Here is a 15874-nt window from a genome sequence, read left to right as displayed (position 1 = left end):
CCATTCCAATAGCAAATCTCTCTTTCTGGGAAGAATTTCTTCCTAACATCCAGCCTAAACTTCCCCTGGCACAGCTTGAGACTGTGTCCTCTTGTTCTGTTGGTGTTGCCTGTGAGAAGAGACCAACCCCCACCTGGCTACAACCTCCCTTCGGGTAGTTGTAGATGGCAATAAGATTTCCACTGAGCCTCCTCTTCTCCAGGCTAAACAACCCCAGCTTCCTCAGCCACTCCCCATAGGGCTGTGCTCCAGACCCTCCCCAGCTTTGTTGCCCTTCTCTGAACACATTCCAGCAATTCAACATCTTTCTTAAACTGAGGGGTCCAGAACTGGACACAGTACTCAAGGTGTGGCCTAACCAGTCCTTTATGCTCTTGTCTTTAAAGCACCATCTTTGGTCTGTGGGCAAGGCTATGGCTGCCCTTCCATTATGCTAATAGAAATGACCTGCTTTCTCAAAGCCAGTGATCAGCCCATCAAGCTAGCAATGAACATCCTTTCACATTGTACATTTAATAGCAGCAGAGTCAGAAGCAAATTCAGTTACCAAAATTCTGATATGTATGATCCATATGAGTACTTACTTGTCAGCCTAGCTCAAGATGAGAGAATGACTAACTGCATATCTTAGAATGAATTCTCCTCATATGAATGTGCCCCAAAGTAAACCTAGAGGAGGTTGCAGAGGAACTTATCCAGGAGGGCTTTGAATATCTCCAGAAAAGGAGACTCCACAACCTCTCTGGGCAGCCTGCTCTAGTACTCCAACAAACTCAAAGGAAAGAGGTTTTTCCTTAAGTTCAAGCAAAATTTCTTGTGTCCTAGTTTGTACCCATTGTGCCTTGTCCCATTGCTGACTACCACTGAAAAGAGCCTCTCCCCATCCTCATGACCTCTACCCTTTCAATATTTATATGCATTGATAAGATAATCTCTCCGTCTTATTCTGAGATAAAGAGCCTCATCCTCTTCTCGTAAGAGAAATGCTCCAGTCCCCTAATCATCTCTGTGGCCCTTTGTTGGAATCTCTCCAGTATTTCCCTGTCCTTGAACTGGGGATCTCAGAACTGAGCAGAATACTCCAGGGGTGGCCTCACCAGGACAGAGCAGATGGGGAGGAGATCTTCCCGTGAACTGCTGGACATTGCAGTCTTTGAAGAATCAAAGCTGAAATGACAAACGTGATGGATATATGTAGACAAAAACCTCCGTTGCATCTAGCTTTTCTGAGTCTACCCACACTGTTCCACACCTTCAACTGAAATCTACATTTTCCTTTTGGCATGCTTTTTTAGAATGTGTCAACTTATTTAGTTGCAAGAATATCACACGTCAAGAGATTTGCCAAGCATTATTCCCAGGAGCAAACAATATTTGGGGCAGAAAAGCTCTACCAACATATTGGTATATATTACCAACAAATTGCTGAGATTTTTACATGGACAATAAAACCATTCCTTCTATAATACAGCTTAGTTCAAGTTACTTTTCCTTAGTTAAGTAGAGGCAAATATCTTTAAGTGTGGCTGTGGTTTACAGTAAATATCAAAGGGAAAACATAACTCCAAGAAAGGCAGTATTCTAAATGCTAAGTTTAGATTCTTGCAAGGCATAGTAATTCTTTCTTGAAATTATTACAGATTTGACAGTCATACTAGAGACAGTAAATCCTGCACTGCTATGGCAAATTGAGTATCTCATTTCCAGCTATAGAAAACATGTTTATACAATGTTCAATATACAGCACAAAGAGGACTGAAGCAATCTTGTAAAATCTGCAAAATACCTTCACAGTTGTAAGAGAGAAATATAACAACCCTTGTACTGAATATAAATAAACAACAAAACACATTATTTGACTTGATGTTTTCAATGCCAGAAATTGTTATTAGTTGCTTTTGATAGCACTCTGCATGTAGCTGTTGCCACACAAATCAAAAACTTCTATAAATTCCTATAAAAATAGGAAAATAAACATCAGAGTTTTTCTGACCTAAGTAGAAAACACGAAAGATTTTTAACTAATATCAGTATAGACTGAAACAGTTGATAGATTTTGTTAAGTATCCATAATGCAACTAAACTGTAAGTCCCCTCACATCTGAATTCAATGGGAGATTGGAATGCTCAACAGCCTCTGAAGGTGTGTATGTTCATGCAGGAAGGAGCATCTGCACAGATATGAGAGTTTGGCCATGCCCATTTTATTCATGCTACACCATGTCTCCTCAGAAAAATGTTTAATTCCTTAGTTACCTGAAATAGATTGTCTACCAATACAAACTGAGGGTGCTTGCTCATTTTCATTTATGGAACTCTGCATCAAAGGGATTTAGATGCCAATCCTTAGGGTTCCTTTTTAAAAAGCCTTTTGTGTAGAACTGCTAACAAACAAAACACCTGTTCTTACAAGTTGCTAAGCGCCTTCAGTTCCACACATGAAAGATAGCCCTCATTACATTTCAGGGACCTTATGTAACAAAGCTTGTTAAGAAAGTTGCAATTGCATCTTAGATTTCAATGTAATAGACACAAGGGATTGTGCTTTGCCTTAAATTAGCTTATCTTGATTTGTCTCCATTTGTGTTCCCTGGTGCCATACCCTAGAATGGCAATTTTCAGTTTACAGATTACAAGATTGCTCTTCTTTTGCAGGTCCTTTAAAAATAACTCCAAAATCCAGACTGAAAAATACTGTGACTGGAAAGCATCACCCCAGCCATTTCTATCTGATACTTGCTATTTGCAGCAGGTATAATATTTCACCATAATTAAACATCCTACTAGAATATGTATTTTAGGACTGATCCTTAAACTTGCCTCAGCTTACTGTGACATGATGTACTACCAAAAAGGAAAATAAAAAGCTGTGGCTTGATCCTTTGCAATATACTCAAACAAAATTCCTGGAATATGGGAGAAATGCAGGAAAAAATGAGGAAGATTTCACTGTACAGTTCTCACTAGGCAGTACTGGCACTACCTTCCATGAATTACAACTCCCTATACAAAAGTAATGTGACTTCAAGTTTGCCAGATGATGATATTTCATGTTACATTAACAGATAATTAAAAGAAGGTGAATAATGGAGCTGAATTGAATCTCCCACTTTTGTGCAGGCAAGGATTGTCCTCTGTTCAGGAGGAGATACAGCTCATTTTAGGGAGAAAGATATTGATTTCTTCAAATGCCTACTAAATGAGGCAGTCCTCCTGCACAGTGTGTATTGAAAACTGGGAAAGAAAATGAAATGTACAAACCATGCCATCTTTTGTGATATGCTCCATTCCACAGAAAGTAGAATCGCTGTCCTACACAAAGCTGTTCAGGAGGTGGATCCCTGGTTAGATGGAATTTCATGTGAGATCCATGGTTCTTCTCAGCGGATAGACATTGGTTGATACAATTGCAACAGTTTACCAGTTCATCAACAAAATCTCAAGAGAAGAAAGCTGAAACAAGCTCATGTAGAGAATTGCTCTGGTCTGATCCTCCCTGATTTCAATGGAAGTAAACTCATTTGCTGAGGATCAGGACATGAATAGGTATGAAGAACAGGTCACTACAAAGAATCACTGTAAAACACGCAAAGAATAAATGACAATGTTTGCATTACCAAAGACATGCTGCAGGGAATGGGTCCATGTCCCACACCACGCATCTTTTTTTCTCTACTCAGCCTTCCTTGCGCAGAACAGCCTGGCACAGACTTGAAAATCACTGGCAAGGAATCTAGAATCACTGAACAAAGGACCTTTGATAGCAGGAGTGCCCACACACTGAAAAGTGAGCACTTCTTCAACACAAGCCTGGGTAAGGCTAGATGTTAGAAAGCATCACAGGGGAGAAGTAGTCCAGGTATGTGAATGCCTGCTGACCCATGGGCTGAATGTCTTGCTCCTGACAGACACCTTGTTAGGAATCCCAGAAGTAAAAATTTATTCTATAATGCTGCCTCTGAAAGCCATTTCTGGTGAGAGCTCAGCTATTTCCAACACATTTTCTACCTCTGCTGTCCAGAGGTGACATAGAGCCAGACACATTGGAGACACTATTAGAAATAGATAAATTGTGCAAAGCAAATTAACTCCCTTGTGGGTAGCAGGAGATATTTTCTTCCACTATTCATGGATCATGTATTATTAAAAAGTATTTGGACAACCACTGGTCCTTGATAAAAAATATTCAGTATGAAATTTTACCCAGTTTTAAATGAAACACCTTCATTTGAAAGTACCAGTATGAAATCATCTGTCACTTGAATTCATACTGCCATAAAATACATCCCAAATAAAAAGCATTAGAAGTGACTGGACACAAATCACCAACATTAAGGAATGCCGTTTACAAAAGTCCATTTTCTTAATCATCCTTATCATTAAACAAATACTAAGAATAACATGATTTGAAATAAAATTAGTGAGAGTTAGTATAAGTTTAACTCACTGTATTACAACAGTAATTTAGCCCCATTATTCTCAGTAATGTTGCTTAGCCAGCAATTAGCTGTCACTTCAGAGTGCATTGGCACCATGGCCATATAATAAAAAGGCATTTTCACAAAAGCTGCAATTCAATATCTATTAATTTTCAAAGACATAACAGGTTCCCTTGTTAATAAGGAGTATAGCCTTAGAATAAGCGAGCATAATGCATCTCCTTGTATATCTTCCTTCCTGGAAGATTTCCTTATCCCCAGGAATCAGTAGAATAATTTAGCACAAGTCACATTTCAGTGCTACAGTTCAGGAAACATCCTGGAACCATCCATACAGAAATAGTTTCCTGTCTCCTCTTACAAGTGACTAAGTCTGGGGCAAAGCTGGTTGTACTACTACACGTGGAGGAGAACGTGCTGCCACGCATACCCATAATACAGGATATAACTTCACTTATTTTATCTCTGTATCAAACAATAACACATCATCTGATTCTGGTAAAATTTAAAGCTGGGTAAAAATTAAAGCTGGGAAAAAATTAAAGAAAAAAAAAGTAACTTCTGTTGTAGTCTGATAAAAAAAAAAATAAATCAGACCTGTAAAATACACTATGTATAGAATTGTGTGCACTGTAAGATGTTTGCACACTGAAGGCTTCATCGCCCTTCAGGAGATGAAGAAGAACATGTTTCTTTGATTTCTTTTTTATTCCAGCCAATCTCATAAAGGAACTAAATGTATTATTTTACAGTCACTTCATAGAAACATGACATATTACCATTTTTTTTTCTTACTGTGAAAATATCAAACAGCTTGTGGTGATCAGTTAAAATATTACATTTTGTTTCCCCAAGAAAAAGAATGGTTTTTCTTACAACCTCATCTAAAGCCCTAAGAAAGAACAGATTTTATGGAGTATTTGTGAGCAAAAGGCAACACAGAGCAGAGAATTAAATATAAATTAAAATAACCTCATTAAAACAATACACAGATGTTTGGTGCTATTGCAGGAATAATCATATATGAAAAAGTATTGTCTGCTCATAAGGAAGGACTCAAATTATTAGTGTAAAATGAGAACACTAAATCAAAATGAGAGCTCAGCTGGGCAATAATATTTGTACATTGGTGTATTTGTAAATTAAATGGATACAGAAGAGATTCTCATTATATAAGCTGGTACACAATGAGCAGAAGAATTTGAGAAGACAATGCTAAAAATTATTGTAGTTTCTTCAGGAAACAAATGGAAGAGATACAAAGGGGAAGGTGGTGGGGGAGTGGTGGTGGGGTGGTGTCTAATTGCTAACACCAAGAAGACTTCGTCAACTCTTCAGTTTCTCCTTAAGTGTTGGGCAGTGGGTTGTGAAACCCACAGCTAGATGCATGATCCTACTCATGAGTATGAGTTTGCCAAGCTGTTTAAACATTTTCAATTTCTTAATATGTTTAACACAGACCTCTTCCCACTCCCACCAAGCAGCAGCTGAAGAACATATTTATATGAAAACAGGAGCACCTTTATCTGCTGCAATGCTTAGGACAAATTCCTGCCCCATTCAGAAAGATGAGGTCCATGCACTTAAACTTTTCAGGATCTCCAGACAAAATCAAGGTATTTGTAGTCTAAGATCAGCAAAACTTTAGCCAACCTCTTTCATGTTCATCACCTGTGTTTCAGAGTACTATACTCACCAAGAGCTTAAAGTATGTCTGTTTGAAAAGGTTTGTTGACCAGTTTCTAAGTACTACAGCTCTACAAAAGACTTGGGGGGAGGAATGGTGATGGATAGATAACAAATCTAACGTTTAAGTAACTGCTGTGGGAAGGCATGGCAGCCACACCACCAGCAATTTACAGCTCACTGTAGGAGATTCTGCTTCAATGGAACTTTACGGATTATTTAGGTCTTTGTATTATTATTTGAATTACCATTACTTTCTTGGCAAATTATGGCATTCAACCACTACATTTTCAGAACATTCTGGCTTCTGATCAAACTTTGAGAGAGCACAAAGCCCTAAGATCTTTTCATTAATATGTCTTGCCATTGGACATGTTCTGTATTCTGAGATCTACAGACAAGGAAATCTTGCTGCAGGTAGCTTAGCAGACTTTGCTCAAATTTCTCAGGCCAATGACTGCTAATCAATATTACAGTCAGATGTGTTTGGAATCATTTAACCAACGTGTCCCATCACCCCCAGTTTTATTGACCTCTAATTTGTTACCTCCCGTTGGCAGCAGTCACCCTGTAGTGCAGATGGAAGAAAGATTCATGTGAATACTCCTTGGTTGCTTCAGTGCAAAATCACTCAGGTTGTCTTAAACAGGCTGCTGTCTCTCATCCATCTTAAAAATGGCCAGTTCTGCTCTGAAGGTGATGAAGGATGGGAAATGATTTTCATTGCTGCCAGAGCAGTAACCTCAAAGGAGAGGAATGATATTGAAACACTGCAGGGACTGGAGCAAGGGATGCAGATTGGAGCAAAATAAGTTATTTCTGCAATTATTTTCTGATCATGGACTTAGTCTCCCATTATTGAAATTTATTACACTAATCACACTTTCAAAGTTTAGATTAGATTCAGAGATTGTAATGACACTAAAAAACAAAAAACAAAAACAAACCCACAACACAGCAGTGATTAGAATCTCCCTGACTTTTGTAATATAAATGATTAACTGCAAAGCAAAGCAAAAATTATATCACCTTCCAATTAAAAAAATGAAATTGATCAAGTAGACTATCTGAAAATCATATATGCACCCATTTAAACTCATCTTCAGGATTTATATTTCCTATTTCTGAGCTGTAAGCATCAAGTGACTATTTGGAAACAATATGGATAGGCTAACACTTTACATTTATGCAAGATTTGCATTTATTTAAGGCAGGTTTTGCAGGTCACGTATTACATACATATCAGCTGTTCAGCTTCATTCTGCTTTTCACTCTTACCAAGACCTTCAAATCAACAAATAATTACTTCACTTTTGGTTTTCCTGCCCAGCATATAGCTGCAACATCCTCTTTTCATGTTCTGGACAGATAGTCCAAGAAATGCTGCTACACTAGAAGACAAGCCATGTCTCTTGCTGTCTCTTGTATTTCTAATTTAGTCATGCAGATTAGCATAAAGGCCTTTTTGTTTGCTTGTTTTGATTGGTTGGTTGGTTTTGATAGTTTTGGGGTTTAATATCTTTGCAGAGATATGAAAACCTGGATATTTCAACACAAATACTAATAATGCAATCAATTAATGCAACCAACGGAACATGCTGAGTAAACTACATGAAGAGAACAACAAAAAAGAACAGCAAATGTATTCCATTAAAACAGATCTCAAACTGCATACACCTCCCAAACAGGCACTGGTGATGACTGTGAGCATAAGAGCTGTGAACATGAGAGTTCATTAGGCATGATTAGCATACTTCCCTCTTGCATAACAGAATATTTACCAGTATCCAATTATTTTAGGGGTTATGAATAAGTGACAACAGCTGACTGGAGCTATAGGATTAAAAGTAAAGCCTACAACTGTAAGAACCTCTGAAATAATCTGTTCCTCCAAGTCCTGCCTTCTAAATGGTCATAAAACTGTGCGATTCCCTCTAGGATACTCCAAGTCACAACATGATACACAACTAGGTACTGCTACGTCTGACATTTGGAGACCATGCAATACAAATCTCTTTCAGGACAAAATTGTGGACTCTATTTGTTACATAACTTCTTTATATAAAAAATATTAACAATAAGATGTGTAATACACATGATGCATAGAATCCCTGTATGTGCCCCAAAACACACAGCTATATACACACAGTAATAATGTTTTCCTCCTGTCATACCGACTCCACCATACTAAGCAGTGTCACAATAGTTCATAGAATGTCTTAGGTTGGAAGGGCCCTTAGAAATCATCTGCTCCAACCTCCCTGCCATGACAGGCAGGGATGCCTCTCAACTAGACTCAGCTGCTCAAGGCCTCGTCTAACCTGGCCTGGAGGAGGCATCCCTGGGCAACCCATTCCAGAGTCTCACAATCCTCATATTGAAGAGCTTCTTCCTAAGGCCCAGTCTAAACCTAGTCGTCCTCAGCTTCAAAGCATTCCCCCTTGTCCTATTGCTAGATAGCCTTAGGAAAAATCCCCCTCCAGCCTTCCTATGGGATCCCTTCAGGTACTGGAAGGCAGCTGTAAGTTACCCCTAGGAGCCTTCTCTTCTCTAGGCTAAACATCCTCAGCTCCCTCAGCCTGTCCTCACAGCAGAAGCGCTCCAGACCTTGGACGATCTGTGTGTCCCTCTGGACTGACTCCAACAGCTGTGTCCTTATGATGGGGACACCATAACTGGATGCAGTCAGTATTCGAGGTGGGGTCTCACAAGAGCAGAGTGAAGGGGCAGAATCACCTCTCTTGCCCTGCTGGCCACACTGCTCTTCATGCATCCGAGGATACGATGAGCAATTTGAAGAAACTATGAAACCACTGCAGAACCAGACATTTACTACTTCAGTCGTTAAAAGCTTAAGTATCAGACTTAATTTTAATCAAATGAGTTTTATAATGCCAAAACTATTTCACTTCTTTTCCAGTAAGGGGCTAGAAGAATGATTTCTAGTTCAGTTACTACCAGAAGAACATTACCTGTAATTAACCCATCAGCCAAATTAAGCACTAGAACAGTAGTACTAATGCAAATAGATGTTGTGGAAACTTGTGATGAAGGTAAGCAGTGATAAAGAATTTTGTTGCTTGCTTGCTTTTGTTTTTTTTCGGAACTCAGGCCACAATCTGAGTTCTGTACATATTCTTTCTTCAATGCTGGCCACAAATCCTTGTCACATCCCAATTCCCTTTCCACAATCCCACTGGCTTCCAAGTTTCTTTCCAGATTACACCTCATGACTTGCCAAGGCCATATTAAGTTAATGAAGGTGGACTGGCTGAAATTTTCTTCAGGCTACAATTCTCCCACAGTGCTTTCATCCCTGTCTCTCATGTCAGTAATACTCTGTGTACTGACAGGAATTTAAGTTAGCCTTGCTACACTTGCACACAGGCAGACTGATTAAATACTACAGAAAGGAGTAGCAAATTTCATAACACATCATGCAGATCAGGCATACAAATACACACATAAGATTGCAGGGATTTTCTTTCACTTAGCACTGGTAAGAAATTAGACTTCATCACTTTCCAGAATAGTATTTGTAGCAGTTTCCAGAAGCAAAATGCTGAAACAGTCAGGGCCTGATCCAAAATCGCCAACAGTTCTACAGCGGGTGAACAGCAATGACTTGAAGACCTCCACTTCTGATCTTAACAGGAAATTAAGTACCTATCTTGCCATTTCTTACAAATTATGCAAGCCTTTTTCATAATATCTTAACCAAAATGGCTCCGTATTTTCTAGGTCTATGAGGAATCCCAGTGGAGTCTTTATCATGTTTGGAGTATGTTTCTCCCAAATACAGAGGTCTTTTTCTTCTGATCAATATTCCACATTCACCAACACTAATGATCTCAGAGCTCTTCAACTAATCAGCCTTTCTCGGGGGGGGGGGGGGGGGGGGGGGCAGGGAATGATCCAGAAGATCAAAGAGTGTCATCAGAAGGCAGCAGGGGTGGCTCTGGGGATTACTAGAGTTTAATGTCAGGATTATCCCAGAACTGGATATGCTCATAACTTCCAAACACAACTCACACATGTTCTAAAGTTTTTTGACTGGAGGACACCATATTATGATTCATTTACTGAATTAAACTACAAACAACCTATTTTGTTTTTTCTTTTCTGATTTTAAACACACACATGAAAAGTTGCAAACTGGCATATACAAACACTAAGAAAAAAAACCCCAACACTTTCCATCTATGCAGATCTGGCATGCCTTGTTTTCCATACATGGCAAATCTCAGATGAGAGAAATCTGATGCTCTGAATTTAAACTTAAAGCCTTGCAATGCCCAAGTGCTTAGCTGACTGTCACCCAGGCACAGAGAGCATCCACCTTTTCCAGAGGAAAGCAAGTATCTGTCTCTTTGTAATGAAAAGAGTGCAACCCTTTTCCATTAGATTTTTTAAAGGTGAATTTTTAGTTTCCAGATCTGTGAGAGGCTGCTTTAGAATCTCCCAGCATGATGTTTTCTCCGGTGAGGAACACTGCTGTTTTGTGGAAGGCATTTTTTCTGTCTTTAGAAGGCTATGATAGAAATCACTTTTGGGCTTTTTACAAATAATGAAGGGAAAATTAAATTCCTCCTCTTTTTAAATAAGTTGTTTTAATTAGAAGTGGAAGAGAGATACAGCTCCCAAGTGACCCATACTGTGTAGAACCTCATTTGAGACAAACAAAACCGCCATATACAGCAAGAAAAGCCCGTTTGTGGGTGTCAAACCCTGTGTGTGCTGAGCAATAATCATGATTTCTGGAGTGCTCACAGCTAATTTACAGGCTTTCCACAAACACAGCATTATAGTGTTTGAATGATTCCTAAACATAGAGGAGTTTATCCCAACGCGTCTGTTTGTAATTATCCTGTTGAGGGAAAGCAAAGCGGAGTAATCACATCTTAGGAAAGTGATTCCTGGGAAAACAGCTCATAAACCTTCCCTATTTCTGTCCTCTTTTTGAAAGCCATTTAAAATGTTGGGGTTTTTAATACATATAAACACGAGTTGTGGGCAGGGGGAAGTTCATTGCCCAGGGAAAGGTCTAGCTAAGCTCAACCACCTTAATGATCAGCTTGAGCCGGAATCATACATCTCACAGGAACTTCTGCAAACACTTTCGCTTGACCACAAGGCAGCACATGCTAAGTTGTCTCTCTCTTGTAGGTTAAGATAAAATGTCTAACTAGAACTGCTAATTTTTTAGCAAATAGGAAACCTTCATTTTTAGGTTAGAAAGCAGCACTGATTAGATGCAGTGATTAAAACACAGCTGAGTCAGAGATGCAGTGTTTGTGGAAAACGCATGGGAAACTCATCTTGGAATTTGTTAGGCAAGGCTGTCTAAAGGATCAAGAAAAAGGCAAAGCAAGTCCACAATTAAAGATGAGAAAGCCCTGTACCACTCTCCTCTTGCTCCTCCAGAACTAGGTATTTAAATTCAGAATGCATAAGGCAGCACTTTGAGAGGCAGGTACAAAACACCCCAGGCCTCCAGCAACTGCCTCCTCTCCTTGGAAACACAACATACAGAGGTGGCACATTCTCTCTAACCTGCACAGATATCTCAGCCATGATCACCACCCCAGGGCCCAGCCTTAGTACACCTCCAGTGCAGACAGCTCAGAAAGCCCAGGGTTTTTTTGACTGGTTGTTGGTTTGTTTTATTTTATAACAACCATGTTGGCAGATCTAAATCATAGACTGAAAAACTTGACTCTCAGGTTTTACAGGAACTAAACAGCAGGTAGCTAGGTTTCAGCTCCAGGTCCTACTTACACTTAAGAAAAAGTCCTAAGCATCTTCAGTGTAGGTCAGATTACCCAGTAGTGTGTCAAGGAAAATGTGCACTCTTTTCCTGAGCATGCAATTTTCAAATTCATATTAATTGTATCAATAATATTATTTAGTACTTTAGTAGACTACTAAATAAAAGTAGTAATAATGTATTATTTATTACAGACTTACTTCTCTTAATAAAACCAACTAGTGTGATTTACTGCCTTTGCTCTGCACTGAGTTTTAACTAGAGTTACTGTATCATCATACCTGTGATTAGGCTCCCAATAATCCAATATAATAGCAGTTCAAGCTGAGAAGTCAAACCACAAGAAACACACAAGCTCAGTGCTTAAGAATCACCAGGTCTACAAGCAGAATAGAAGGAATACCTTGCTAAGAAAAGCTTGCAGTTCTGTTCTTTTGGTGGCATCCTACTCTTTGGTCATTGCCCTCTTTAGTTTCCCACTGCTTTGTATTGTAGTGGAAAAGATAGAAGTAGGAAAAGGTTTTTAAAAATTAAATTAAAAACAAACACAAAAATCACAAACAAACAAAAAACCAGCATACCACAACCCACCAAAACCTATAAGGCTTCTAAGTTTGCTGGTTGGTTTTGAGTTTGGGTTTTCCCCTGCCAAATTTTCTACGTACTCGTTTATGGTTCTCCAAGTAAACAAAATGTTGCCACTTGGCAAAGTACATTTAAGAATACACAATTGTAAGAATGCAACTGTCTCTTCAAAGCTGACCAACAAAATACTCTCTCTAACCCTGAAGATACTTTACATTAGATTGGGAAGCAAAACGGAAACAAGCACACAAAAACAATTAGGCTGTATCAAACTTTCATTGTGAGGTGAGGAGAAATTTCTTCCCTGAGAGTTTTTGGCCATTGGAATTTGCTGCTCAGGGAGGTGGTAGAGTCACCACCCCTGGAGGTGTTCAAGAGGGGATTGGATGTGGCACTTGGTGCCATGGTTTAGTCATGAGGTCTGTGGTGACAGGTTGGACAGGATGATATTTGAGGTCTCTTCCAACCTTGGTGATTCTGTATGATTCTGTGATTTACCAAACACAGTTTGAGAGTTAGTAAATTATCGTGTTTTCACATGTGGGAAAGAGCTATTCTATAATACTTTCCATTTCTGTCTCAGGGTCTCAGTCAGGTTAATCAACCACAGACTGTTCTCGTAGTCCACCAGCAAAAATTTCCTACTTCATATCCTATATTCTGTATCTACATACATGATCCTTTCCCTTACATATTGCATTCTTGGTCGGGGGGGAGGAGGAATCTAATGACAAAAAGTAAATTTTAAAAACAGGTAGCAAGTTTCCTTTTATAACTAAAATCTTCAATGACAGTCCTAATGAGTAGTCCCACTGCAAACAGTTTTCTGACTGCATAAACTAATTTGGCAAGGTCTGTGAAGCAGTCTAAAAATTGATCTCTCAACTTCAGACAACACCTACATATTTATCTGTGCTGTTGCAAAATGCTACATCAATGCTGAAGAATGCAAGAATTTAATATGATATTAGTTTAACCTAGCACTGATCCAATCAATAAATAAAATTAGAATAATTTACTCTCCCATGACTACATGCTGAATTTAGCAGTTTTCCCAGACACACAGCCAGATGAGACCAGAGCTTTAATTTCATTAGGAGTGGTTTTTTTTGCTGTGCTTTTCTAAATTGAAATCTAAATTCTCCATGAATAAATGCAGCTTTTTGATTTCAGAGAGCAATCTTAGAGCCAAACTGTCCATCAGAATCGGGTTAACAGTAAATAGATCGTGCTTGGGTTTTCTTTCAGAAAGTACCATTCAAAATAAATAACTCAAAACATTATTACTTAAAAGCATTAAGAAAAATGTCACATTGGCCCCACTTGGCTTTGATGGCCCTTGGCTGAATCCTATTGCCTCAGGATTTGCAGTCCTTTAAATTGCCGTGGCTTGGATTGGGCCAAATGACAGAATTTCTGAGCCACCATTTCCAGCATGGAAAGCTTTTCTTTAAAATGAGATGTTGGCTGTCACTTGGCACAGCAGGGAGACAAAACTGTCAAAGAAACAATCTACCCTTATCTTTTTCCCTTTGATACTTCTAACTCTCTGCTTTGCACTGCTAAAGGCTTTAAATTCTTTCTCCTTTAGGAAAAAAAAAAACTGTGTCTTACAAGAATAAAACATTACTCAGTTTAATTCACTCTACAGGAGAGAAGTTCCTCTGAAAGCTAAATGCTGTTCCCAAGGCTGCATGCAGTGCAAGGGTAAAATGTCCTATGGGCTCAAGGCTCAATTTCTAGAGGATGCTTAGAATCACAGTATGGTTTAGTTTGGAAGGACCTTAGAGATAATCTACTCCAGCCTCCCCAGCATGGACAGGAATGCCTCTCAACTAGACTTGGCTGCTGAAGTCCTCATCTAACCTGGCCTTGAACACCCCCAGCAAGGTGGGTGTCCAACTTAGTGAAGTCCAAAGGCATATCAGAGCCCAAATTCCTATTCAGGCATTGGTATATTATTAACATATTATATTTTTCCAAAAAGTGGTGTATGTTTAAGAATTGTCATTAGTCCTCTGAGAGAAACACCACCGTTAACTAACATCATCTACATGTATTATTTCAAGAGAGCCAACAAGACACAGTAACCGGATTACATTGGAGCATCCAGGAAATTAAGTGTATAAAAGCTACAAATCTTAGGTGAATCCCACAATTGGCTTCTTCTGTGCTTCTGAAAGCTGCCCAGTGGCAACTGCAGAGCCTTAAGGTCATTAGAAACTTCAGAAGAGGAACTGGTACACACAAAACCACCATCTGTACAATTTGCTTGGAAATTCTTCCCTGTTCTTTACAGTCACCCTCTGATAAGCATAGTTTCACAGATCATGATGTCCCTATGAGTGCCAAGAGATACTGCATATTGTCATTTATCTTGTACTAGAAACATGCTAGATGGCTGACATGATTAATTACAGGTGGGTTGGTACTGCCCCAAAAATACTGAAAAACTGACAGAGTGGGGCTACCAGATAAGGAAGCACAAGCTTCAGAATTACAGAAATCATAAGATGACACACTCAGTGTGCAAAAAGAGCAAACATTCATTTGGTATGCAGGTATCTCCAAAGACCACCAAAAAGCAGATTATCTCCGTTCACCGTTGCCAACTTGGGTGAAAGTCAGATCTCAGACAGAGAGAGATGAATGTAAATAAGAACATACAACTGAGATACCAAGACCTCCTTCCTCCACCAAGGCAACTGATAGTATGGTCTTTTCATGTCAAGACTGAATTAATATTAAATACTTCACTACTAAAGCAAGTGGGAAATATCATTTCTTGTTCTTACAGGAATACAGTAAGCAGAAGAGCCATTCATGGGGAGAAATGTTTCAGCAGAAGGTTGGAATTATGCCAGATGGAGGGCACAGTCTCTTCCCAGCAGTCAGCAAAGCTCCTACTGGATAAAAAGATTGAGTCATGGCTGTTCTGGCCAAATCCCTATCATTTCTTTGTGCTACAGGACTGAAGAGAGAGAGCAAAAATCCAGTATTTCCCATATTATGCAAGGAGCCTCGCCAACTCCTTTGATTTCATTGTAATCATCATTTTAAACACTGAAAATATATCTTCATCTTTGCAAGAATTATGTTGGTCAGGAGTTGGTGTACTAAAGGGAATCCTCACAGAAGAGCCTTTCTAACCAGCATGTAAGTCTCCCAGTATGAAATACAGGAATATTTCCTGGACACAACTCCCTCTTCCAAGATCATTACAAACACTTTCAAGCCCAGAACTGCTGTATGCAAACTCCTCACAAATGAGATTTAGTAGTTGCCAAGCAACTTTATACAGATTACCATAAACAATTGTATAAAAAAAAAAAATAGTCACTAACACATACAAAAAGCACAAGAGTTTGTGGGGGAGTAGATTTTTCTACAAGGAAGA

General features: G+C 39.1%; 1 protein-coding gene across 3 annotated transcripts in view; it reads right to left on the bottom strand.

Moving 5' to 3' along the window:
- Positions 1 to 15874, bottom strand: part of GRIN2A (glutamate ionotropic receptor NMDA type subunit 2A) — a 175738-nt gene that overhangs the window by 90112 nt on the left and 69752 nt on the right. The gene's annotated exons all lie outside the window — the stretch shown is intronic.

Source organism: Dryobates pubescens, chromosome 4 (genome assembly GCF_014839835.1).
Source record: "Dryobates pubescens isolate bDryPub1 chromosome 4, bDryPub1.pri, whole genome shotgun sequence".
NCBI classification, from domain to species: Eukaryota; Metazoa; Chordata; class Aves; order Piciformes; family Picidae; genus Dryobates; species Dryobates pubescens.
The sequence above is the reverse complement of the archived record's forward strand: the minus strand, read 5'-3'. Positions and strand labels throughout refer to the sequence as shown.